The sequence below is a fragment of the Nicotiana tabacum genome, chromosome 20 (assembly GCF_000715075.1).
Source record: "Nicotiana tabacum cultivar K326 chromosome 20, ASM71507v2, whole genome shotgun sequence".
NCBI classification, from domain to species: Eukaryota; Viridiplantae; Streptophyta; class Magnoliopsida; order Solanales; family Solanaceae; genus Nicotiana; species Nicotiana tabacum.
In genome coordinates this window covers 155,286,456-155,314,450 of record NC_134099.1, presented here as the reverse complement: position 1 = coordinate 155,314,450, position 27,995 = coordinate 155,286,456, and the positions used below count along the sequence as shown (strand labels likewise).

The following is a 27,995-nucleotide window of genomic DNA, read 5'->3' as shown; positions in this document are numbered from 1 at the left end:
AAATATAATTTTTACAACTATCTTAATTTTTAACTTCATGTTACTTATGCCAACTAATACTTCAAAACTAGTCATATCTTTTATTAGTACTCAAAATCTAATAAAAGTGTTCTCTAATTTGCTACTATATATCATTATTAATTTTTAAATATATTTCTTTGCGAAACTCACCAATCAAAACATATTTTCCATCACACTAAACACACACTATTAGATGTTTATCCTTTTATTCCTTCCATTTTTTGTACAAAAATTCAATGTTAGACTGATGGTTGTGTCCCACCACAGGAAAACAAGACCGAAGTTGACACCGTTTACAATTTTTCTAATTTTCTTGTGTTCTATTTTCGGGTAAGCAATCAGCAATTCACTTAATTTCCACCCTATTTTCCCTTTGTTTCACATGGTTAATATTTTTTTAATCAAATTACAGTAAAGAAAAACTCTGATAAGTTCTATATATAATTTGTATATGCAATACTTGCAGGGTAACAGCAATGCAAATGACGTTACTTATCGGATTAAAGAATTCCGCTGCAACTATTGCAACAGCCATGTCTAACTTAGTCCCAGCAAATACATTCCTTCTAGCCGTCCTTCGCGGGTAATATTTTTGATTTTATATTTTTATGCACTACGAATGTAAAAATAGTTAAAAGTACAATAATAACTACGTACGTCTTAATCATAAAAAAGTCGAGGTTGGCTCTATAACTCCCCGCTAATATATTATTATGAGCTTCATCATAAATTGATAATATTTTATGTTGGCTGTCAATCTACCATAACTGTATTCCTGTATTTGGGTTTTGGACTTACGATGAGAGCAACTCACACAGGATTATACTAGTTAAAAATAATTGTTTATAATAAGTATTGATTGATAATTTGAGAAAGCTTGTAAGTGATATTCTAATATATAACATGTCAAGTTACAGATGCTGCCAATATTTATTTATTTATTTTATTTTATTGCGATAAATGTATATAATTTAAATTCATTCTTTCTAATCCTTTGAGAAAATATGTAAATTTATCAAAATATATATGTCTAATTTAGAAGGCTTATTTTTATAATACGAATTAAGGCTTGAAAAAGTAGGGCTGAGAAGTAAAGCAGGGCAAGCCAAAGTGTTGGGACAATAATATGCATTGGTGGAGCTATGTTGCTCTCATTATATCAAGGGAAAGTGGTAATTGGCAAATTGGGTATTCATTGGAAATTTTCAGAACGTACAACCAAAAATAATGAAGCTAACAGACATGGCGATTTCTTCACTGGGCCATTTCTAGTCATAATCAGCACTATCGTTTATTCTATATGGTTAATCATACAAGTAATATTACCGTTTCAATCTTTCTCTCCTAATAAAGTATTCATATTCCTATTTTAGTTCAGAATTTAAGTTATATGCACCGTCAGTATAAAATTCTTTTTATTTTATTTTATACTATCAAGCAGGGGCGGCTCAACATAATATGGGGCCTAAGGCGAAAATAATAAGTGAGGCTTTAATTTTATTTTTTTTTCTCTTATAATTCATCGAAATCTAAAAAAATTATAATCGGTTTTAGTTATTGCCAATATCTAACCAATTTGTTTAATCTCTCTTGTGTTATCATGTTGAGCTTTGTTGATTTAGTATTGAAAAAGTTTTCAATTGAGGAAACTGATATAGAAATTGTTAACGGTAATTGAATTAACACTTTTTACGTGATTGAGTTTGCCAATTAGAGTATTCTTCTACTTATAATATTTCTCTTAGCACTTTTAATTCTAAATATAAGTTGAAACAAATAATACTGTAGTAACTACAATGTTTCAAGAGTCATGCAGTATTAATGACGTATTAAGTTTAAGAAGATCGATTTAAGTTGGGACAAATTAAAGCCAGGAAACAACTAGTAAATACAATTTAAGATGTGTAAATTTTTTAGTTATAAATATTTTAACCAAATGATTTAAAAATTCTATCAATAGTGCATAATTATTAAAGATTATATATATTATTTATAAATTTTGGAGGCTTAAGGCCATTGCCTTAGTGGGCTTAGGCTGCCGCCGGCCCTGCTATCAAGTTATCGAGATGATTTCTATAGTAAAAAGTGAGATTTCTAATCTTTAAAATTATATTAGATAGTTACCTACTACAATAGATAATAGGTATAAGTGATATACAAAATTTTTACATTGATGGTGTATGTAATTTAAACTCATTAAAATAATTTTCTGATATCAGCCCCTTTATTTATTTTTATGTATTAGCCGAGAGTGAATGAGAGATATGCAGCTCCATATTCAAGCACAATTTTGATGTTCTTAATGGCAGGCTTGGAATGTGTAATTATTGCCATTTGTGTTAATCATGACAATTCTGCCTGGTCTTTGAACCCCATCAGAGCTATTTCAGGTCTTTACAATGTAAGTACATATAAGTTTTCACTTTTTTATATTCATAACATTTCAAGAAAAGAAAAAATAAAAGATTTTATACCGCTGAAAGTCTAGAATTGTCACGACCCTAAACCCGAATCCCATCGTGATGACGTCTCTCATGAAGATAAGGCCAACCGACACTTTCCCATTTTAATTTTTAAGCAATTAAACAATAATAATTTAAGTCTAAAACATAATAAATAATCCCAAAGTAAGCAGTGTACATTACAGTTTACGGAAATAAAACTCAACACAGCCCGATATCGGGATGTCACCAGTCATGAGCATCTATCAATATACTACAAGTCTGAAATGTCTACCAAGCTATTACAGAATAACTGAAAAGGAGAAAGAAATGAGATAAAGGGGGAGAGGCACGGGGCTGCGAACGCCGAGCAGCTACCTCGTGAACTCCGAAACTATCGAGAGCTCTCAACTCTTGCGAGCAGGATCAGCATCGCCTGAATCTGCACACGGAGTGCAAGGAGTAAAGTGAGTACTCCAACTTAGTGAGTAATAATCATAAATAAAGACTAAGAAGTAAGAAATCACGTAAGGCACATTACATGCTATAATGAAGCAATAAAAGCCAGTAAAAGTAAGGAAACAATGAAAATGTGCAAAATTCACTTTAGTTCAGTTTAAGCTTCATAAAATGCCCTTTTCAACAATTAAGCAAGTAAATGACAGGCAATTAGGAAAGATAAACCATAAAGGATCGCCCCTAGGGCACAGTGTCACAAATCCGCCCCTCGGGCAATATCTCAGAAATAATACGAGCCCCTCAGGCTATATCTCACATCACAATGGGTAATCGCACTCAGTGGGGGTGTGCAGACTCCTAGAGGGGCCCCTTACAGCCCAAGCGCAATATCAAGCCATCTCATGGCATCATCACTAGGCTCTCGGTCTCATATCAACAAACCACCTCATGGCGTACAAATCTTAGGCCCTCGGCCTCATAATCATAATCAGTGTTTCCTCACAACATAGTCCTTCGGCCTTACTCAGTCAGAATCTCACAGCCACTCGGGCAACAGTAAAACATGATGATCAACCCAAAATATCATTTAAAAATATCATTGAAGTGTTAAAGCAGAGTAAGCATGACTGAGTATGAAAACAGTAGAATATAGCATGGCTGAGTTCAAGTATAAAGTCAAAATAATGAGGAAATATCAGCAAAAATCCCCTAAGGGTTCAAATAGTTGGCAAGAGGCCCAAATATGGCATTCAACCCCAAATCATGATGATAACAAATAGTTTTCAGTCAAATACGCAGTAAAACAGTCATTCGGGATGGACTAAGTCACAATCCCCAACAGTGCACGACCTCACGCTCGTCATCTAGCGTGTGTGTCACCTCAATATAGCACAACAATGTGCAGTCCGGGGTTTCATACACTCAGGACATCCATTACTATCATTACTCACCTCAATCTGGTCCAAACTCTAGCTCGTGACGCCTTTGCCCCTCGAATCGGCCTCCACTCACGTCGAATCTATCCAAAATCAGAATCATAACGTCAAAATATGCTAAGGGAACGAAGCCCAAGCGAAAATAACCAATTTGCAAAATAAATTCTGAAATTAGCAAAACCCGACCCCGAGCCCATGTCTCAGAATTCGATAAAATTCACATCAATAGATTCCTCATCTCCCCATGAGTTCATACATATCAAAAGTAATAAAACACGACCACAAATGGTCCCTCAAATCCTCAAGTCTAGGTCTCCAATACCAAGCCATAGTTTCCCCAATTTTAACCCTTAAATTCCATTAATTATAGCTCTAATCCGTAAAATAATACCATAGGAACGAGTTTTAGGTCCAAAATCCTTACCTCAATGAAGTCCCCTAATCCTTTTTTAAAATCGTCCAAAAAGCTCCAAAGCCGACTTAGAAATGGTGGAATAGCTCAAAAATTACGAGGGAAAGAATTTATACCTTTTGGCCCAGGGATTTTACATCTGCGGCCAAAATCCCGCTTCTGCGATACCGCATTTGTGGTCCTTGAACCGCTTCTGCGGTTTTCACTTAAGTCACCCAAAATCGCATCTGCGATGCAATATCCGCACTTGCGCCATCGTAGGTGCGACTCCTTGACTGCTACTGCGGTTTCTGCTCTCCTAGCCCTTTTCTGCTTCTTCGATCACCATATCGCTTCTACGAGACCGCACCTGCGGTCCCCTAGCTGCATGTGCGATTATGACAGCAATTGGAAACTTCAACTGTCACAACCAACTCCAAATCTTTCCGCCAACCATCCTAAATCACTCCGAGGCCCCCGGGACCTCAACCAAAAGCACAAACATATCCCATAACCTTAGTCAAACTTATACCAATCTTCAAAACAACTCAAACAACATCGGATCAACCAAAACACATCGGATTCAAGCCTAAGTTTTCAAAATCTTCCAAATTACGCTTTTGATCAAAACCCAACCAAATCACGTCCGAATAACCTAACATTTTGCACACACATCCCAAAGGACACAAGGAACTACTGCAACTCTCAGAATTCTATTCCGACCCCTATATCAAAATCTCACCTATCAATCGGAATTGCCAAAATACCAACTTCGCCAATTGAAGACCAAATCTACTCCGAACCTCCAAAACGCATTCCGATAACGCTTCTAAGTCCCAAATCACCTCCCGAAGCTATCTGAATCATCAGAACTCACATTCGAGCCCTCTAACACATAAGTCAATATCCGGTTGACTTTTCCAACTTAAGCTTCCTCAAAAGAGACTACGTGTCTCAAACCTTCTCAAAACCTTTCCGAACCCGAGCCAACCAACCCAATCACATATAGAACCGATAGACAAATCAATAAGATGCAGAAATGCGCGGTAACTCATGAGACGCCCGACCGGGTCATCATATCCTCCCCCTCTTAAACAAACGTTCATCCTCGAACGAGTCAAGAAACTTACCTGAACCTCAAACATGTGAGGATATCTGCTCCGCATCTCCCGCTAGGTCTCCCAGGTAGATTGCTCCACGAGCCTACTTCTCCACTGCACTTTCACTGAAGCTATATCCTTTGACCTCAACTTTCGAACCTGACGACCTAAAATAGCTACTGGCTCTACATAATAGGGCAAATCATTATCTACTGAACCGTGCTAAAATCCAAAACATAAGATGAAACCCCAATATACTTCCGGAGCATAGAAACATGAAATATCGGATGCACATTTGACGAGCTGGGTGGCAAAGCAAGCTCATAAGCCACCTCCCCAAATCCTCCAATGCACCTCAAAAGGTCCAAGGAACCGAGGACTCAATTTACCCCTCTTCCCAAATCTCATAACACCCTTCATGGGTGAAATCTTCAACAAAACCTTTTTGCCAACCATGTAGGACACATCCCGAACCTTCTTGTCAGCATAACTCTTTTGCCTCGACTGCGCTATATGAAGCCTCTCTTGAATTACCTTCACCTTTTCTAAAGCATCCTGTACCATGTCTGTCCCCAATAGCCTAGCCTCACCCGGCTCGAACCAACCAACTGGAGATCTGCACCACCTTCCATACAAAGCCTCATATGGAGCCTTCTGAATACTCGACTGGTAGCTGTTGTTATAAGAAAACTCTGCAAGCAGTAGAAACTGATCCCATGACCCCCCGAAATCAATGACACAAGCATGCAACATGTCCTCCAATATCTGAATAGTGTGCTCGGACTGCTATCCATCTGAGGGTGAAAATCTGTGCTCAACTCAACCTGAGTACCCAACTCTCACTGCACGGACCTCCAAAACTACGAAGTAAACTGAGTGCCCCTATCTAAAATGATAGAAACTGGGACACCATGCACACTAACAATCTCCTGGATATATATCTCTGCCAACCGCTCTGAAGAATAGGTAGTACACACAAGAATGAAGTGTGCGAATTTGGTCAGCCGATCTACAATCACCCAAATAGCATCGAACTTCTTCAAAGTCTGTGGAAATACAACTACAAAGTCCATAGTGATCCTCTCCCACTTCTACTCTAGAATATCTATCTACTGAAGCAAACTACCCGGTCTCTGATGCTCATATTTCACCTGCTGACAATTGAGACACCGAGCTACAAATCCCACAATATCCTTCTTCATTCTTTTCCACCAATAATGTTGTCTCAAATCCTAATACATCTTCGCAGCACCCAGATGAATGGAATACCGCGAGCTATGAGACTCCTCCAGAATAAACTCCCGAAGCCAATCCACATTGGGCGCACAAATTCGGCCCTACATCATCAACACCCCATCATTACCAATAGTCACATCTCTGGCATCATCGTGCTGAACTCTGTCCTTAAGGACAAGCAAATGTGAATCTTTATACTGGTGCTCTGTGATGCGATCATATAAGAAAGATCGAGAAACTACACAAGCCAATACCCGATTGGGCTCCGAAATATTTAACCTCACGAACCGATTGGCCAAGGCCTGAACATCAACTGCAAGAGGTCTCTCCCCAACTGGAATATATGCCAAACTCTCTATACTCACCGCCTTTCAGCTCAAAGCATCGGCCACCATATTAGCCTTCCCCAGATGGTACAATATAGTGATATTATAATCCTTTAGCAACTACAACCATCTCCGTTGTGTCAAATTAAGATCCTTCTTCTTGAACAAGTGTTGGAGGCTACGATGATCAGTAAACACCTCACAAAACACACCATATAGATAGTGCCTCCAAATCTTCAATGCGTGAACTATGGCAGCCAACTCCAAATCATGAATGAGGTAGTTCTTCTCATGGGGCTTCAACTGACGATAAGCATATGCAATAACTCTACCCTCTTGCATCGAAACACAACCAATACCCACTCTCGAAGCATCATAATACACGATATATGAACCTGAAGGTGATGGCAAAACTAACACTGGAGTTGTGGTCAAGGCTGTCTTGAGCTTATGAAAGCTCTCCTCACACTTGCCCGACCATAAAAATGAAGCACCCTTTTGAGTCAATTTGCTCAAGGGCGATGTGATAGATGAGAATCCCTGAACAAACCAGTGATAATAACTCGCCAAACCAAGAAAGATGTGAATCTCTATTGTTGAGGATGGTCTGGGCCAACTTTGAACCGCCTCTATCTTCTTCGGATCAACCTGAATACCCTCGCTGGACACCACGTGCCCCAAGAAAGCTATTGAACTGAGCCAAAACTTGCACTTGGAGAATTTTTCATAAAGCTTCTCCTCCCTCAATCTTTGTAACACAACTCTCAAATGCTCCACATGCTCCTCCTGACTACGTGAATACACCAGTATGTCATCAATGAAGACTATGACAAACGAGTCGAGATAAGGCCAAAACACACTGTTCATCAAATGCATGAACATTGCTAGGGCATTGGTCAGCCCAAAAGACATCACCAAGAACTCATAATGACCACATTGGGTATTGAAAGTTGTCTTAAGAATATTCGAGTCCCTGATCATCAACTGGTGATAACCTGAACGGAGATCAATCTTGGAGAACACTCTCGCTCACTGAAGCTGGTCGAATAAATCATCAATGCGAGGCAAAGGATACTTGTTCTTAACTGTTACTTTGTTCAATTACCTATAATCAATGCACATTCTCATAGTGCTATACTTCTTCTTCACAAATAGAACTATGGCACCTCAAGGTGACACACTAGGCCAAATGAACCCCTTATCAAGGAGTTCCTGAAGCTGCTCCTTTAACTCCTTCAACTCCGCTGGTGCCATACGATACGACGAAATAGAAATAGGTTGAGTTCCCGACGCTAGGTCAATACCAAAATTAATATCCCTATCTAGTGGCATGCCCGACAGGTTTGCAAGAAACACATCAGGAAAATACCTCACAATTGGAACAAAGTCAATACTGGGAGTCTCTGCACCGACATACCTCATAAAGGCTAGATACAAAAGACAACCCTTCCCAACCATACGCTGGGCCTTCAAGAATGATATCACTCTACTGGGAACATAATCAGTCAAACCTCGCCACTCAATTCGTGGCACACCCGGTATAGCCAATGTGACTATCTTAGCATGACAATCCAGAATAGCACGATACAGAGATAACCAATCCATGCCCAAAATGACATCGAAATCCACCATACACAATAATAAAAGATCCACTTGGGTCTCTATACCCCCAATAGTCACCATACACGATTAGTACACACGGTCTACAACAACAGTATCGCCCACCAGGGCAAATACATGAACATATGAAGCAAGAGACTCATGGGGCGTACCCAAATAACGAGCAAAGTATGATGATACATAAGAAAAGGTGGAACCGGGATCAAATAATATAGAGGCATCTTTATGGAAGACTTAAACAATACCTGTGATAACAGCATCGGAAGCAATATCATCAGGTCTAGCTAGAAGTGCATAGAAACGGGTCTGGCCTCCACCTGATCGACCTCCCCCTCTAGGGCGACCCTACTTGACTGACCTCCACCCCTAGTTGGGTGGGTGGGTAGTTGTGAAGTAACTAGTGCTGAAATCGATGGCTGGCTCCTCTACTGAGATGAACTCGCAAGAAGACAAGGACACTGCCTCCACGTATGACCTATCTCTCCACACTCATAACAACTCCCCGGTGCTAGAGCATGGGACTTAAGGGAACCCCTCGCACCGGAATGACTAGCAGATGCACCTGGTATAGAAGAGCCCTAAACTGATGGAGCACGAGGCAAACTCTGAGTTGGAAGGGCACTAAGTGATGACTGTCCCTAATGAGAACTGTGAGAACCATGACCCGATGATGCCCCACGATAACTTGGGCGAGCTAGATGAGCATGCCTAAATGGACGGCCTCTGCCGTGCTGAAACTGACCTCTCAAAGGAGCACCACTATAACTACCAGATCTTCGATGCCTGTTGGCCTCCCTCTCCCCTCGCTCCTGGCGATAAACAGACTCAATCTCCCGAGCAATGTCTACAACCACCTCAAAGGTAGCACCAGTCACCCTCTTCCTGGTCATGAGAATACGAAGATGATAAGTGAGGCTATCAACAAACCTTCTAATCCTCTCTCTATCTATCGGAACCAACCAAATAGGATGACGAGCTAACTCGGAGAACCTCATCTCATATTGCGTCACAATTGTAAGCACGTGATTTTTGCTTCACGAACAATCACTCTAAAAGGAATCAAAATAATTGCAAATGGCCTCGCCGTACAAATTTTCAATTTTTATGTGACATGTGCTGGTAGTCCTTAGTGTTTATATCCATTTTTTCATTGAATGTTATCAAACAAAAATACAATAAGTATGCCGTGTGTAATCGGGCCGTAATTCGGTTTTTAAAAGGAAATTCACAAAAATATGCAGCTTTTACTCCAGGCTGTGATTTAACCATTTTTTAAATTCTAATATGTGTGTGTTAATTGTTGTAGGTGTCACCCAATATGTGTGTAAGTTTATTTTAATTTTTGCATTGTTTTAGGAATTTTTATTTAATTTGTTGAATTAAAAAAGGAAAAGAAAATATGATTGGGCCCCAAAACGAGGCCCAAAACCAAAACACTGATCCAGTCCAAGACGAGCCTGCCCAAGCACGGACTCAAACGACGCCGTATCGGCGTCCCTATTGAAGTCGTTGATCTGATTCAAACGAACGGTCCAGATCAGGCTGTTCAACTCACCTCAACGACGCCGTTTCAGGCAAGTTGATCTGAGCCGTCCAACCCCATTGATCCAACGGTCCCTAGCTTCCCTCATGACCCGACCTATTTAGCCGGTTCAACCCAATCCATCACTTAAACCCAAACGACACCGTTTTAATACCAAACGGCTCCGTCTCACCCCTCACCATCAGATCCAAGCCGTTGAGATCATCTGATCCAACGGCTCAGATCTAAACCCCTAGACCATATATAAGCCTTCCCTCACACCCCACGCCCCTATCTAAACCCCCCTTCACTCGTCTCCTTCCCCTAGCTTGAACCCCCAAACCCTAGCAAGCCGCCCTGATATCCCTTTCACCAGAACCCGGCGGCATGAACGCCGATGACCACCCCCTTCACACCCCTGAAGCATCCAACCACCCTGAACACGAATCCACTAACCATGTACCTCGAATCACCTCCTATCGTCTCGAATCTGGATTTGAAGATTCGAGACAAAACTCGATCTATACCAAACCTCACCATCTTTGTATCAGACACTCCCCTGACCCTCCTCGTGACCAAACCGAGTTTGGTTTGGTCCGAATCTACCCACAACTCCCAAAAACTCAAAATCTGAGAATCTGAACCTTAGAACACAAGAGCCTGAGGAATCTGACCTGCTTCATAGAGGGTTTGAGGTCTAATAGACCTTAACCAAGGTGTTCTCGGCTGAGAACACCCTGGTTAGAGTTTGTTTGGCCTCAAATGGTCAAATCTAATTCGGACTGGGGTCGGCCTGCTTTGAACATTTTCTAGTAAGTTTTCCTTTTCTGTTTTTGTGTGGATGAGTCTGTTAGCATGTTCTGTTGTGTTTGTTCGGTATTTTCTGATACTTTTCTTAATTTCTTCCGTCCTTGTAAAGACCTTTTATTTGGTCGATTGTCTTCTGTGTATGTTTTGAACGTATCCTATGATAAGCATGTCTGATTAGGATAGTCGTCGCATGAATAATTTGTATAGGTTCCCAGTGATTGACCAAAGTTGTCCGAAGCCCTTTAGGTCCATGTACGTATTGTTTATATGAGCGACTGATTGTTACCTGTTATAATTAGTATAGTCGACTTGATGAATGTCGTCGATTAACTTCCTACGACTAAATGTTCAAATACTCTAATACGTACAACCTCACTTGACTGAATGGACCTGTATTGTGATTTGAATGTTGGACATTATCTATGAATGCTAGTTTGTAACTGCATTGTAAACAATTAAAAGGACCAGGCTAGGGCAGTTCTGAAATGGAACTTTCAGAAGTTCAAAATGTCCTGAGGCTGCAGTGATGCAGGACAGTAATAATCAAGGGCTAACAGGGGTAGTCTGGGGTTTGAAAAGAACAAAAATGATTAGTTTAAATGAGCTGACAAATATGGTACTAATTTGGGATTAAACTAATACCAATGGGGAACAAGACACAAGAGTATGGGGTTTAAAATGAATACTTAAATGAACCCATAACTCTTGATTAAAGAAAAGCCAGGCGTGGGGAACAAAAAGGGCAGGCATCAAAAGATGCTTAAGCATGGGTTTAAAGGGTATGGGCAGTCTGCAAGTAAGGGGATCCAGGCAGCTTAGCTGCACTGGGTCGTTTGGCTTATAAATAGGCCATTTCATAACTTAAAGAGGGGCTGGAATTTTAGTCTTGAGAAAAAAAATAGAAAGAGATTTCAGAATACTGTGAATGAGTATCATTTGAAAATAGTGTAAGAGTTCAAGTTGTTCAAGCTGTCTTTGCTGATTGTTGTTGGCTGTTGGCTCAGCTTTTGTGGTTATTGATTTTCTGCTGTTACTGCATTGAACATTCTGGGTTTTCTTGGCTGTATCTCATTACTCTTTTCTGGGATCACTTGTTTGGTGCTCGACCATCTGTTGGTTTTTCTTTGTTCTGGAAATTGTTGCTGGTTGTCTGTGGACTGTGGAAAACACTTGTGGTTGTTGGTTTGTTGCTGTGTGGTTGCTGTGTATCTGCTGTTGCCGTGTATATTGCATACTGCCCAGCTGATCATTCCTTTCTTCTTTGTCCTCTATACCAGGTACACAACCAATGCACTGTCAAATGTAATTGAAAAATTGAGCATGAATACAAATGAAAAGACCTGAAGAATGTCTTTTATACATAGATTGTTACATTAAATATTCATGTAATGTATAATGGTTTACATTCTTGTTTTGGATGCTGGAGATAGTCTTCATGCCTAATAAATGTCAATGTATGGTAGTTGAATGTTAGACTGTGTATATAGGTTGGTGATAAGAGTATGCCCAAGGCAGTAGGTTGTATCTCAGATTTAGTTCAATGGTGTAGTATAAGTCTGTAATGTATGCCAAGCATGAAAATCGTACACTACCAGTTAAGTTCTTTCCTTTCCGATAAACTGCCATATATAACTGTTAAACCATGTTTTAAGACAAAGAACACAGGGCTTGCAATCTCAACCCCACGAAGGTTGAGCCCAGGTCAAAACAGACCAAGCAGGCCTGCACCGGACAAACAATGGCCCAGGTCTGGCCCATCAAGCACGGGCTGGATTTGGGCCTTTAATTTTTGCTCGGCTGACTGTGTACGTGGCCGTGCTTCTGATTTTGCGCAAGCACTCGGAATTCTGTTATAGATAACTTGCAAGCATGTAATTAATTAGGACTATCTATTGTTTTCAATTAGTAGAGACAAACGTGACAAGAAACGTAGTTGCTATAGGATATCCCTTTAAAATAAGAACGAGATGAGCCTCGACAAAATATAAACAAAAACGCGCAGGCTGCGGGGCCCTCGTTAAATGTATATTATCGAAGCATTCAGTTTCCAGGATGGGTCGTTTAGCAAATCTCACGGCCCTCCCAGAATAATAACGCGATAGTCTCTTTAAGCGCGTACTTAATAATGTTATCTCCTTAAACTCGGGTGCACATTTATGTGACCCGAATCCAAATCTCAACGGAATCGAAATGTGTCTCTAACCACGGGCACATTGATTGTGGCGTGATCTGAGATGCATTTCCATGACGTTGCAAATTCTTTTCATAAGGAATGAGACGAGCCTCGACAAACAAAGATGTACAAAGTGCGGGGCCCTCTAAATGTATATGTATAAAAATACTTAGAATTCGGGACATGCCGTTTAGCGAATTTCATGGCTTTTCCCAAAATAACAATACGCTAGTTGCTTTAAGCGCGCCTTTAATAATTTATTTTCCGTAACTCGGGTGCACATTTATGTGACCCAAATCCAAATCTCAACCGAGTCGAGATATGTCAACAATCACGTGTGCATTGATGTAACGTGGTTCGAGATATATTTTCACGACGTTGCAATTCTCGTAAAATATAATAATGAAAGCAATAAAAATTTAAAATTTGCACATAAGTTCATATTTGTATAAAATCAGATAATCAAGCCGAATATAACAGTTGAGCGACCGTGCTAGAACCACGGAACTCGGGAATGCCTAACACCTTCTCCCGGGTTAATAGAATTCCTTACCCGGATTTCTGGTACGCAGACTGTAACATGGGGTCATTCTTTTCCTCGATTCGGGATCAAAATTGGTGACTTGGGACACCCTAAACCTCCCAAGTGGCGACTCTGAAATAAATAAACAAATCCCGTTTCGGTTGTCCTTTAATTGGAAAAAACTCCCTTGCGCCCTAGCGGGTGCGTAAAATGGAGGTGTGACAGCACGTCCTCTGCCGTGCTAAAACTGACCTCTCAAAGGAGCACCACTATAACTACCAGATCTTCGATGCATGTTGGCCTCCCTCTCCCCTCGCTCCTGGCGATAAACAGACTCAATCTCCCGAGCAATGTCTACAACCACCTCAAAGGTAGCACCAGTCACCCTCTTCCTGGTCATGAGAAAACGAAGATGATAAGTGAGGCTATCAACAAACCTTCTAATCCTCTCTCTATCTATCGGAACCAACCAAATAGGATGACGAGCTAACTCGGAGAACCTCATCTCATATTGCGTCACAATCATCTCTCCCTGACGCAACCACTCAAACTGCCTGTGCAGCTCCTCTCTGCGAGACTGTGACATATACTTCTCCAAGAAGAGAATAGAGAACTGATGCCAGGTAAAGGGTGCTGCACCAACAGGCCTACGCCTCTCAAATGCCTCCCACCAAGTGAAGACAGCTCTAGAAAACTGATAAGTAGTGAAAGCGACCCCGCTAGTCTCTAGAATACCTGTTGTACGAAGCATCCTCTGACACTTATCCAAGAAACCCTAAGCATCCTCTCCCTCTGCACCACTGAAGGTCGGAGGCTGAAGTCTACTAAACCTCTCCAACCTACTCTACTTGTCTTCTGGCATGGCAGGAACTACATAGTCCTGAGCAGCTACAACAGGCTGGGCTGGACGCGCCCCCGGTGTCTGAAGTCCCTGCACGACCTACTCAGGTGTGCGACCGGCGGGAGTCTGAGTGCCTCCCCCGGCCTGAGAAGTAGCTGCAGCTGTAGTGACTGAAACTGCTTGACCTAGGCCAGTGCAAACTGATAGAATCTGAGCCAAGGCCTCCTGAAGACCCGAAATCACAATGGGCACAACTGGTGCCTGAGCTGGTGCTGTTGGAGAGTCCACAACTGGGACATGATCCTAAACTGGGGCGGCTGGTGGATCTGCAGGTGCTGCCCATACCCCTGCCCCTACCGCGACCACGACTATGTCCTCGACCTCTAGTGGCCACAGCTGGTGGCACTGGTGATCGTCCATCCTGACTGGTAGTGCGTGTCCTCACCATCTGTGAGAGAATAGAATAACAGAAGTTTAGTACTCGGATCAACAAATTCGCACGACAAGAATTTCAAGAATATGAAGTTTTCCTAAAGGTTCTGCAGCCTCTCGAGGATAAATATAGACGTCTCCGTACCGATCCGCGAGACTCTACTAAACCTGCTCATGACTCGTGAGACCTATGCAACCTAGGCTCTGATACCAACTTGTCACGACCTTAAACCCGGACCCGGTTGTAATGACGCCTCTCATGAAGACAAGCCCAACCGACACTTTCCCATTTCAATTTTTAAGCAATTAAACAATAAGAATTTAAGTCTAAATCGTAATAAATAATCCCAAAGTAAGCAGTGTACCTTACATTTTGCAGAAATAAAACCCAACATAGCCCGATACCGGGATGTCACCAGTCATGAGCATTTATCAATACACTACAAGTCTAAAATGTCTACCAAGTTATTACAGAATAACTAAAAAACAGAAAGAAATGAGATAAAGGGGGAGAGGCACGGGGCTGCGAATGCCAAACAACTACCTCGTGGACTCCGAAATCTGCCGGGAGCTCTCAACTCTCGCGAGCAGGATCAGCAGTGCCTGAATCTGCACACGGGGTGCAGGGAGTAAAGTGAGTACTCCAACTTAGTGAGTAATAATCATAAATAAAGACTAAGAAGTAAGAAATCTCGTAAGGCACATTACAGGCTATAATGAAGTAGTATAAGCCAGTAAAAGTAAGGAAACAATAAAAATATGCAAAATTCACGTTAGTTCAGTTTAAGCTTCATAAAATGCTCGTTTCAACAATTAAGCAAGTAAATGGCAGGCAATTAGGAAAGATAAACACATAAAGGATCGCCCCTCGGGCACAATGTCACAAATCCGCCCCTCGAGCAATATCTTAGAAACAATACCATCCCCTCGGGCTATATCTCACATCATAATGGGTACCCACGCTCACTGGTGGTGTGCAGACTTCTGGAGGGGCCCCTTACGGCTCAAGCACAATATCAATCCATCTCGTGGCATCATCACTAGGATCTCAGTTTCATATCAACAAGTCACCTCGTGGCGTACAAATCTCAGTACCTCGGCCTCATAATCATAATCAGTGTTTCCTCTCAACATAGGCCCTCGGCCTTACTCAGTCAGAACCTCACAGCCACTCGAGCAACAGTAAAACATGATGATCAACCTAAAATATCATTTAAGTGTTAAACCAGAGTAAGCATGGTTGAGTTATGAAAACAATAGAATATAGCATGACTGAGTTCAAGTATAAAATCAAAACAGTGAGGAAATATTAGTAAAAATACCCTATGGGTTGAAATAGTTGGCACGAGGCCCAAATATGGCATTCAGCCCCAAATCATGATGACAACAAATAGTTTTTAGTCAAATACACAGTAAAACAGTCATTCAGGATGGACTAGGTCACAATCCCCAACAGTGCACGACCCCATGCTCGTCATTTAGCGTGTGTGTCACCTCAATATAGCACAACAATGTGCAATCTGGGGTTTCATACCCTCAAGACATCCTTTACAATCATTACTCACCTCAATCTGGGGTTTCATACGCTACCTTTGGTGCTCAAAATAGAATGTTAAAAAGTTGAGCACCAGGGTCAGCGCCCCACGCTGCCCTGGACGCTCAAAATGTGAACATGTTCTATTTCGATCAGGACCTGATTATTTCGACCCAAGATGCCCCCAACTCATATAGAAGCCAACCTAAACCTAATTTGAGGGGAGAACATTTTTGAGAGTAACTTTTGCAAAAGGGAGAGCACAGAGCCGACGTGGAGGTCGCATTTCATCTTTTCTTCCACCAAACATAGTAATTTTTTATGTTTCTTTGTATGATTTGTCATTTTGCTACCATGTCTATGTGGAGCTAAACTTCACATTCTAGGGTTGTGGTTCTTTCATGACTATTGTTATTCGAATATTGATTTTGATTTCTTGATTTATCATATTGGTTTATTTATTCAATATTGCGCTTAATTATTTAATTGCTTGATCACCAATTGAATACTATCTACAAATCTAGAATTGAACTCGAAAGTGGGAATTCTAGATTGCACATAGGATTGAGTAGAGCAAGTTCTTGAATCTAGGCATCAAAGAACGGATTCGTAGTTAGGATAGACATATACCTAATTGCCTTCTTGGTTGATGTAGGGGAATTAAATGTATTCTTGTTAGTTCTAATTCCATAGACATATAGGCGTTAGATTACCTTGAATAGACGAGTAAGAACTCGACAGATTCTTATGATCAATATTAACCATGTCAACCAATAAACTAGATAAATTAGTTAGTCAATTCAATTGAAGAATACAATAGGATTGTTAGATAACCCATAACCTTAGATCGTTTTTATCGCATTGATAACATAAAAATCTGTTATTCCTTTGTTCATAGTTCATTATTTGTTTCCTTTTATTTTAATTATATTAGAGTCAAATACTTATAGGTTTAATTATTGTTTAAATAAGTAGGATAATCTAATTTAGTTAATAGTTAATCACAAGTCCTTGTGGGTTCGACATCCAACTTTTAGTCACTTTATTACTTGATGATCGCATATACTTGCATGTGTGTTTGCTGATAACTAGGAATTATGACGCATTTTAGACTCCTTCATGCTCAAGTTTTGATTAGAAATGTGTACAAAATAGTCCCAAAGTCTCACAAGTTGTGCTTGATTGCAGGTTTGATCAACAAGGTGACAAGATGTCAAAGATCAGCTCAAAAATGAGTGAAACTTGCACAAGTACCAAGACAAGGCAAAGCTCAGTCAAATAGGGCCAGTGCGGCCACACACCATTCTGTGCGGTCCGCACAAGTGAAGTTCAGAGATTGTGCATCTCAGGCCAAAAGGCAATGCAACCGCAAAGGATTTTCTGCGGTCCGCATTGGATTCACTACGGCCGCACTCGATTTAGTGCGATCCGCAGAGCCAAGGTTCAGAGAATTGCCAGTTTGAAGATTGAAGCCCAATGTGATACGCGCTCCATTTCATACAGACCGCACTAAAAGCCACCACGGCCGTACTAGATTCTGTGCAATCCGCATTGCCAAAGTTCAGAGAGCTGGATATTCAAGTCAAGAGCCTTAGTGTAGCCGCACTTAATTTTGTGCGGTCCGTACTAACCCCCGCAAGGATATTTTTATCCAGAATAGTCGGATTAGTATAAATAGCTTATTTTCCCATTTTTAGGTCATCAGATAGTTTTTCCTCAGAGCTGCGCTTGTAACTTAGCTTCTTTTATCTGTTTTGAGTAATTTTAGCTTCATTACAACATTGAATCTTCAAGTTTAATTTAGCAATTAATTAATATGAGTTTTTTTTCATCTATTTCTTTATTTTCTTCTCTAATTATGAGTAGCTAGACCCATAAGCTAGGGTTGTGGTTCAACCCTAGTGTGGGTAATTGATGGGTCTTGTGTTTTGATGCTTGATTGTCTATGTGTGTTTGATATTTGGACTAATTTCATGTTTAATTGCTGAATTAGTGGTTGCAAACACTAGTTTGTGTTTAGTTGACTTTGGCTCTTCTTGAGAAAGAGAACCTAAGTCTTTGAAATTGGTCCAACAAGGAATTGGGGTGTACTCAAGAGATTAATAGCCCCAATTAAAGGGTTAAACCTAGAGATAGTAATACCCGACTTGAACCTTGATTGCTTGTGCAAATTTGCATACCCAATTGGTCTTGAGAAAGTCAATTCGGGCAAAATCATTCGAACTACCGAGAGGTATATAGTGAGTAGAATCGTGCAATGGTTATATCATACTCCCTAAATATGACAATCTAGCTTTAGACTCAAGAATCCGTCAATTGACCACCTAGGCGAAAGTCACTACCCTAGTGCCTTTTTAATCATTTGAACAACTCGCAATAGTTTAACCTTAGCTTATTTTAGTTTAATTAAGCATTGTAATTTTCTAGAATTAGAATCATAATAAAAACCAAAAATGTGTAGAAGTGCAATTTGGAGCAAATACTCAACTTCACTTTAGATAGACACCCGACTCCAATATCTAACTCTCTGTGGAAATCGATCCCGACCTTAATCGGGTAAAAGTTGCTTTGACCTCTATCGCTACTCAATAGTAGTGCAGGGTTGGCCTCGATCACCTTTTTGGCGCCATTGCCAGGGAGTTAACAGTTTTGTCTATCTATCTAAATAGTTTTGTGTATTGTTCTTCTTTCCTTTTGTGTTATTAATTTGTTTGCTTCACAACTTCAGGTACAAAATGGCAGCAAACTTAAACAATGCACCTCTTAGAGACCTTCCGCCGGGGGAGGAAGTAGATGATAATGTTGAAGATGAGGTCCCTAATGTGCCTCGAGGACAAATTAGGGCCGCTAGGCCAATGATAATATTCCAGACCCTCCCCCGCCACTTCCAAGAGTGGCTCCTCGAGTACTTCCAAACCAAGGCTATGCAAGTGCAATTATCCCACCCCAGATTCGGGCAGGCAATTTTCAAATAACCAATGTGATGTTGACTTTGCTGGAGCAGCATGGGTATTTTACGGGAGCTGCGAATCAAAATGCTTACAAACATCTCAAGGGGTTCGTGGATACCTGTTGGGAGAGCAAGTAAACTGATGTGTCCAAGGATGCATTGCGGTTGAGACTCTTCCCAATTTCACTTAGAGGGAAAGCACTTGATTGGCTTGAGTGACTTCCCAACCATTCCATCACAACCTGGGATGAGTTGGCAGATAAGTTCATTGCAAAAATTTTCTCACCGGGGCATATGGAAGCATTGAGAGATGAGATCTTGGCTCTCAAACAGGAGCCAACTGAACCTTTGCATGAGATTTGAGAGCGTTATAGAACAATGGTGAAGGAATGCCCCAACAATGATATGACCGAGGCAATGATCCAACAGAATTTTTACCGGGGCATTAACACAACAAACCAATGCATATTGAACCAACTTGCTGGGGGCAACTTTATGAAGCTGTCTTACAATGAGGCTTGTGACATACTTGACGAGATGGCTGACGCTTCTTCTGCGTGGCAAAGTAGAGCCAATGTGCCACAGGGTGACCCCACAATCACTTATTTGCACAAGGATTTACATGATCATGGGCAGGCTATAGCTGAGTTGACAACTACTATGAACCAATTAGCAAAGGCACAGTTGCAAGAAGTTCAAAATCCTTGCCAAGTGAATGCCATGAAGGGTGTTAACATGCTTGTCAACAAAAGAAGACAAAGAGGTCAATAGAACCAAGGGAATTCGGAGCAATTTGACAATGATTGTGATGGATTCCAAAATGATGGTTATGATAAACAAAATGAAGAGGTGCAATATGTGAATAATTATCAAGGCCAAAGGTGCAATTCTTCCAATCAAAAACAATGGAGACCTCAAGGCAATTTGGTCAATCAACAACAACAAGGCAATGGTAATAGGGGAACAACAACCAAAACTTCAACTGGGGCAATCAGAACAACAACCAAAACTCCAACTGGGGCAATCAGAACAACAATCAAAACAATCAAGGAAATTTGAATGGTAACAACAATTGGGGTGGTAACAACAATCAAGGTGGATGGAACAATGAAAACCAAGGAAATTGGGGTCAAGGCTTTCAAAGGCCCCCAATGTACTAACAACCGACAAATCCACCCCCATTTCCATATCAAGGTCCCATTTCTTCTAGCAATGATATGAGGAGAATTGAAATGATGTTCGAACAGATGATGAAAAAGAGTGTGGATTCTGATGCTCAGTTGTCTTCCCACAATACCTCGATTCAGAATTTGGAGGTTCAGTTGGGCCAAATCTCATAGTCCTTGAATACTCGCACTAAGGGTGCTCTACCAAGTGATACGGTAGTGAACCCGAAAGGTGGGAACAATCATGTTATGGCGGTAACTACAAGGAGTGGACGAGGCGGTGATGTGAATGCCTCCAAGCAAAAGCAAATTTTGAGTGATGATGTTGAGTTGCAAGAAGATGAAGTTCCTTTGGTGGTTGAAAATGTGATTGATCACAGGTGAATGAAGAAGTGAAGATTGATATTCCAGATGCCGAGGTGGAAACTCAAGATGATGTGAACCTGTCTAGGGAACACATAATAGACATACCAGAGTCGGTTGTGCCTAAAGCCAAGGCTCCTTTGCCAAGGCCACCTGCACCGTATCCTCAAAGACTCGCGAAGCAGAAAATGAGAATCAGTTTAAAAAGTTCATTGACATGATGAATAGCTTATCCATTAATGTGCCTTTGGTGGAGGCTATTGAACAAATGTCGGGCTATGCTAAATTCATAAATGACTTGGTGACAAAGAAGCGGTCTATGGATTGTGAAACTATAAAGATGAATCACCAAGTTAGTGCAATAGTGCATTCAATGGCCCCGGAGCTTGAAGATTCTGGTGCTTTCACCATTCCTTGCACCATTAGGAGTGCGGATTTTGCTAAGGCTCTATGTGATTTGGGGGATAATATCAATTTGATGCCCTACTCAGTTTTTAAGACTTTGGGTATTAGGCAATCGAGACCGACTTCCATGACATTATAAATGGCGGATAGAATGATGAAGAGACCATTGGGTATTATTGATGATGTGCTTGTCCGGGTGGACAAATTTATCTTGCCAGCTGACTTTGTGATCTTGTACTGTGAGGTGGATTATGAAGTTTCTATCATATTGGGGAGACCTTTCCTTGCTACGGGGAAGGCCTTATTTGATGTGAAAGCAGGGGAACTCACCTTCCGGGTAGGTGATGAAAAAGTGGTCTTTCATGTGTGCAAGTCAATGAAGCAGCCCAATAGTACTGAGGTGTGCTCTTTTGTGGACCTTGTCACCACAGTGATAGTTGATGACACCAGTGCAATGATCAATGTGGAGGACCCCTTGGAGGTCGTATTGCTGAATCTTGATCTCAATGATGATGAGGGCCGAGTGGAGTGTGTGAATGCTTTACATGGAATGGGCTCGTACTATTATGAGCCTAGAAAACTCTCTTTGGATCTTGAGAATAGGAAGACTCTACCAACAAAACCTTTAATTGAGGAGCCTCCGGTGTTGGAGTTGAAACCACTACCTTCACACCGCAGGTATGGGTTCTTAGGCCTTAGTTATACTTTTCCAGTTATTCTTTCCTCTTGTCTTACTAACATACAGGTTGATGCCATATTGGCGGTGCTTCAAAAGTGGAAAAAGGCAATTGAATGGACTCTAGCTGATATTTGGGGGGATAATCCACGCATTCTGCATGCACAAGATTATTCTGGAAGATGATGCAAAGCCCTCTTTGGAACATCAAAAGAGGTTGAACGAGGCAATGCAAGAAGTTGTGAAAAAGGAGGTGATCAAGTGGTTGGATGCCGGGGTTGTTTACCCCATCTCTGATAGCTTTTGGACTTCACTGGTGTAATATATACCGAAGAAGGGTGGTATGACCGTGGTTGCAAATTCACAAAATGAGTTGATTTCTACCAGAATCGTCACCGGTTGGAGGGTATGCATGGACTACCGCAAGTTGAATAAAGTGACCCGCAAGGATCACTTTCCTTTGCCTTTTCTTGATCAGATGTTAGACCGACTTGCTGGGCGTGCCTTCTACTATTTCTTGGATGGGTATTCTGGGTACAACCAAATCTTGATTGCTCCGGAAGATCAGGAGAAGACCACATTCACTTGTCCATATGGCACCTTTGCCTTTTCTAGGATGCCTTTTGGGTTGTGTAACGCACCGGCTACATTTCAGCGGTGTATGATGGTCATTTTCACTGATATGATGGAAAACATTTTGGAGGTGTTCATGGACGACTTTAGTGTTGTGGGAGATTCAATTGATGAGTGCTTGAAGAATCTTGATAGAGTTTTGGCCCGTTGTGAAGAAACCAATCTTGTTTTCAATTGGGAGAAATACCACTTTATGGTGGAAGAGGGCATAGTTCTTAGGCATAAAATTTCGAAACATGGTATTGAGGTAGATAAAAAAATTGATGTTATTTCAAGGCTCCCTCCCCCCTACATCCGTCAAGGGAGTTCGAAATTTTCTTGGGCATGCGGGGTTCTACCGGAGATTTATCAAAGACTTTTTGAAGGTAGTGAATCCTTTGTGCAAGTTGTTGGAAAAAGATGCCAAGTTCATGTTTGATGACAAATGTATGAATGACTTTGAACTTCTCAAGCATAAGTTAACAACCACTCCTATCATCATCGCACCTAATTGGAGCTTACCCTTTAAGCTCATATGTGATGCGAGTGATGTTGCGGTTGGGGCGGTTTTGGGTCAAAGAGTGAATAAAATTTTTTATCCGGTGTACTATGCGAGCAGGACGATGAATGATGCTCAAGTGAATTACATGGTGACCGAGAAAAAACTTTTGGCTATTGTGTTCGCAATGGAAAATTTTCGGCCGTATCTCATGGGTGCCAAGGTAATAATCCATACTGACCATGCCGCACTCCGTTACTTGATGACGAAGAAGGATTCCAAAGCTAGACTGATGCGATGGGTCTTGTTACTTCAAGAGTTTGATTTAGAGATTGTGGATCGGAAGGGTAGTGAGAACCAAGTGGCGGACCACTTGTCCCGCTTGGAGGAGAAGGTGAGGCCTCGTGATGTCCTAGAGATCAATGATTCATTTCCCGACAAACAACTCCTTTTGGTGTCGATGAATAGTATGACATGGTTTGCGGATGTTGCTAATTTCCTTGTGACTGGTATAATCTCGTGTGAGCTCTCTTCTAATCAAAGGAAGAAGCTCAAGCGGGATAGTTTGGATTTCTATTAGGATGAGCCATACTTGTTCAAGATTTGCGCGGATGGTGTTATCCGAAGGTGTGTCCCATAGGAAGAGCAGTTGAGTATCTTGGAGGCTTGTCATTCCTCTCCCTATGGTGGCTATCATGGAAGGGAGAGGACGGCTTCCAAAGCTCTTAGTTGTGGGTTTTATTAGCCAACTTTGTACAAAGATGCAAGTGAACTTGTAAAGAGGTGTGACGAATGTCAAATAACGGTTGGAATTTTGAAGAAAGATGAGATGCCTCTCAATACCATCCTCGAGGTTGATACTTTTGATGTATGGGGCATTGATTTTATGGGCCCGTTTGTTAGCTCATGTGGGAACACATATATTCTTGTGGAGGTGGACTATGTTTCAAAGTGGGTTGAAGCCATGGCTTTGCCCAACAATGGGCCCGGAGTGTTGTTGCATTTATCAAGAAGAGCATTTTTACAAGGTTTGGTACTCATCGTGCAATCATAAGTGATGAGGGTCTCATTGTTGTTATAGAGCTTTTGACACTTTGCTTGCAAAGTATGGTGTCAATCACAAAGTTTCTACTCTCTATCATCCTCAAGCGAGTGGCCAAGTTGAAGTCTTCAATAGTAAAATCAAGAGCATATTGTCAAAGACGGTCAATGCAAATAGGACCGATTGGTCAAAGAAGTTGGATGATGCTCTATGGGCTTATAGCACTACTTACAAGACTCTGATTGGTATGTCTCCGTATCGGTTGGTGTTTGGGAAATCTTGCCATCTACCGGTTGAGTTAGAGCACAAGGCCATGTGGGATTTGAGGAAGCTAAATCTTGAATGGGATGTGACAACAAATCTTCGTGTAGAGTAGCTTAATGAACTTGATGAATTCAGATTCCATGCCTACTCCAGTTCGTCCTTGTACAAGGACAAGATGAAGTACCTTCATGATAAATATGCTTGTAGCAAGGAGTTCAAAGTGGGTGATTTGGTTCTCTTGTTCAACTCTCGGTTACGTCTGTTTCCGAGAAAGCTTAAGTCAAAATGGAGTGGACCCTTTGAAGTGGTGTGTGTGACCCCGTTTGGTGCACTTGATTTAAAGAACAAAAATAGGGAAGTTTCAGAGTAAATGAGCATAGGGTCAAACACTACTTGGGAAAAATTGATGACAGCCACGTGGTGACACTTCTTCATCTCAAATGATTTGATGGTAACCTGCGTCGTGCCACGACGTTAAATCAGGCACTCTTTGGGAGGCAACCCATGTGTTCTTCTTCCTATTTTTTTCTTTAATTTTCATTGTAGTATAGTATTTATTTTTGAACTAACTAGTTGTGAGATGTTACAGGTTTGTGTTGATGCAATGCAGGACAAAGTGAAAAAAAATTGTTAAGTCTCTGAAGTTTGCAATGCGGACCACACTACATTTTGTGCGGCCGCAAGGAACTTAGTTCTAGGGCACAAAAATCAATGTGGACCGCACTGATGAGGGATGAAGCAACCAGCTCTCTGTAGTTTTCCACTGCGGCCGCATTACATTTTGTGCAGTCCGCGGTGGACCACTGCGGCCGCAATGGTATTTTGTGCGGACCGCAGTGGTTGCCTTCTCAAACTTGCATAACACTGTGTAGTGCGGACCACACTACATTGTGCGGTACGCATTGGGTTGGTAAGCTGGGCCCCAGGACCTTTTCTATAAATAGGGCCTGAGGCCCTCCTTTTACACTTTTCGAACTTTTCACTCTCAGAACTCTAAATTTCACTGTTCGCCTTCCTTCTTGCTCGTAATTCATCTGCCTAGGCTCGATTAATCTTCAGTACTTCTCACATATGGTAACTTTAACTTCTTTTTAATTGTTTGATTTAGTTATTTTCTTCTAATTTTGGTTTTTCTTGTTTCTTCTTCTTGCCCTACCCGTATATCTTTCAGTAAAAGACAAAAAGAATGTTCAATGTAGAAATGAATAAAAGGGATTCAAGAAAAGCAAAGAATGAAAGGTGTGAAAAATTGAGAAAGGAGAAAAGATTTGAAATAAACAAGAAAGAGCGACAGTATGTCTCTCTAACCCCTTAGAAAGAAGTGAAATGACTTAAAAAGTCAAGTAAATGTGTGACAAAATGAAACAAAAGAAGTGCTTAAGGGAAGATAGAACCTACTTAGACCAAACATTTCCTACCCTGAACCAAAAGTCTTCCCTATGTCTCCACAAAAGCCCTATATGATCTTGAGTTGAATGAAGCTTACATTAGTGGTGACTCACATAAGGGGCAAGTATATAGTACTTAGAGCCAAACTTGTGACTTTTCCTTAAGAGAGATGAGTGTGTTTCCATTAACCTCGTTCTGAGTGCCACTATCTTAAAGGTGAGGTTGGCTTAGGGAGAGTTGAGGATATGTGAGTTTGGGTTCCACAATGGCCGAAGTAATAGAAAGAGTTTCTTTGATGTGTTGAGTCAACTTTTGATGCTCTTGTGTCGCACTTAATCAATGGTGTTTAAAAGGGTAAATGTTGTTAATGATTTATTTGTATTGAGGGCAATTGTTAGTCCCAATTGATGCTAGATGAGGTCACTTTAGGACAACTGAATCTTCTTGGATGTTCTCTTAAGGGGTGGGTCTTATTTTGTTTGCTTGAGGACAAACAAAAGATTAAGTTTGGGGGAGTTAATAACTAAGAATTATGACGCATTTTACACTCTCATGCTCAAGTTTTGATTAGAAATGTGTACAAAATAGTTCCAAAGGCTCACAAGTTGTGTTTGATGGCAGGTTTGATCAACAAGGTGACAAGATGTCAAAGATCAGCTCAAAAAGGAGTGAAACTTGCACAAGTACTAAGACAAAGCAAAGCTCAGTCAAATAGGGCCAGTGCGGCCGCACACCATTTTGTGCGGTCTGCACAAGTGAAGTTCAGAGAGTGTACATCTCAGGCCAAAAGGCAATGTGGCCGCAAAGGATTTTTTGCGGTCCGCATTGGATTCACTGTGGCCACACTCGATTTAGTGCGGTCCGCAGAGCCAAGGTTCAGAGAATTGCCAGTTTGAAGATCTAAGCCCAATGCGGTCCGCGCTCCATTTCATGCGGACCGCACTAGAAGCCACCGCTCGGCCGCACTCGATTCTGTGCGGTCCGCATTGTCCAAGTTCAGAGAGCTGGATATTCAAGTTAAGAGCCTTACTGCGGCCGCACTTGATTTTGTGCGGTCCGCACTAGCCCCGCAGGGGTATTTTTGTCCAGAATTGTCAGCTTAGTATAAATAGCTTCTTTTCCCATTTTTAGGTCATCAGATAGTTTTTCCTCAGAGCTGCGCGCGTGACTTAGCTTCTTTTATCTGTTTTGAGTAATTTTAGCTTCATTTCAATGTTAATCTTCAAGTTTAATTTAGAAATTAATTAATATGAGTTTTTCTTCATCTATTTCTTTGTTTTCTTCTCTAATTATGAGTAGCTAGACCCATACGCTAAGGTTCTGGCTCAACCCTAGTGTGGGTAATTGACGGGTCTTGTATTTTTATGCTTGATTGTCTATGGGTGTTTGATATTTGGACTAATTTCATGTTTAATTGCTGAATTAGTGGTTGCAAACACTAGTTTGTGTTTAGTTGACTTTGTCTCTTCTTAAGAAAGAGAGCCTAAGTCTCTGAAATTGGTCCAACAAGGAATTGGGGCGTACTCAAGAGATTGATAGCCCCAATTAAAGGGTTAAACCTAGAGATAGTAATACCCGACTTGAACCTTGATTGTTTGTGCAAATTTGCATACCCAATTGGTTTTGAGAAAGTCAATTTGAGCAAAATCACTCGAACTACCGAGAGGTATAGAGTGAGTAGAATCGTGCAATGGTTATATCATACTCCCCAAATGTGACAATCTAGCTTTAGACTCAAGAATCCGTCAATTGACCACCTAGGCAAAAGTCACTACCCTAGTGCCTTTTTAATCATTTGAACAAGTCGCAATAGTTTAACCTTAGCTTATTTTAGTTTAATTGAACATTGTAGTTTTCTAAAATTAGAATCATAATCAAAACTAAAAATGTGTAGAAGTGCAATTTGGAGCAAATACACAACTCCACTTTAGATAGACACCCGACTCTAATATCTAGCTCCCTGTGGAAATCGATCCCGACCTTAATCGGGTAAAAGCTGTTTTGACCTCTCTCGCTTCTCAATAGTAATGTAGGGTTGGCCTCGATCATCTGCTGCAACACATATTTGGCGCCGTTGTCGGGGACTTAGAATTAGCTACTTCTCTAGATTAGACTTTTATGTCTATCTTTATAAGTTTTTTTTTTGTAAATATTTTTTTTTTATTTATAATAATTTGATTTTTCTCTTAGCATGTTTCTAGTTCTGTCAACATGAAATCTGGGGATGAAATATTCGGATATAAGGTTATTGATGAAGACGCTTAG

General features: G+C 41.0%; 1 pseudogene; it reads left to right on the top strand.

Annotated features, from left to right (window-relative positions):
- Positions 1-268: 268 nt before the first annotated feature.
- On the top strand, positions 269-27,995 carry LOC107796080 (WAT1-related protein At1g09380-like; annotated as a pseudogene).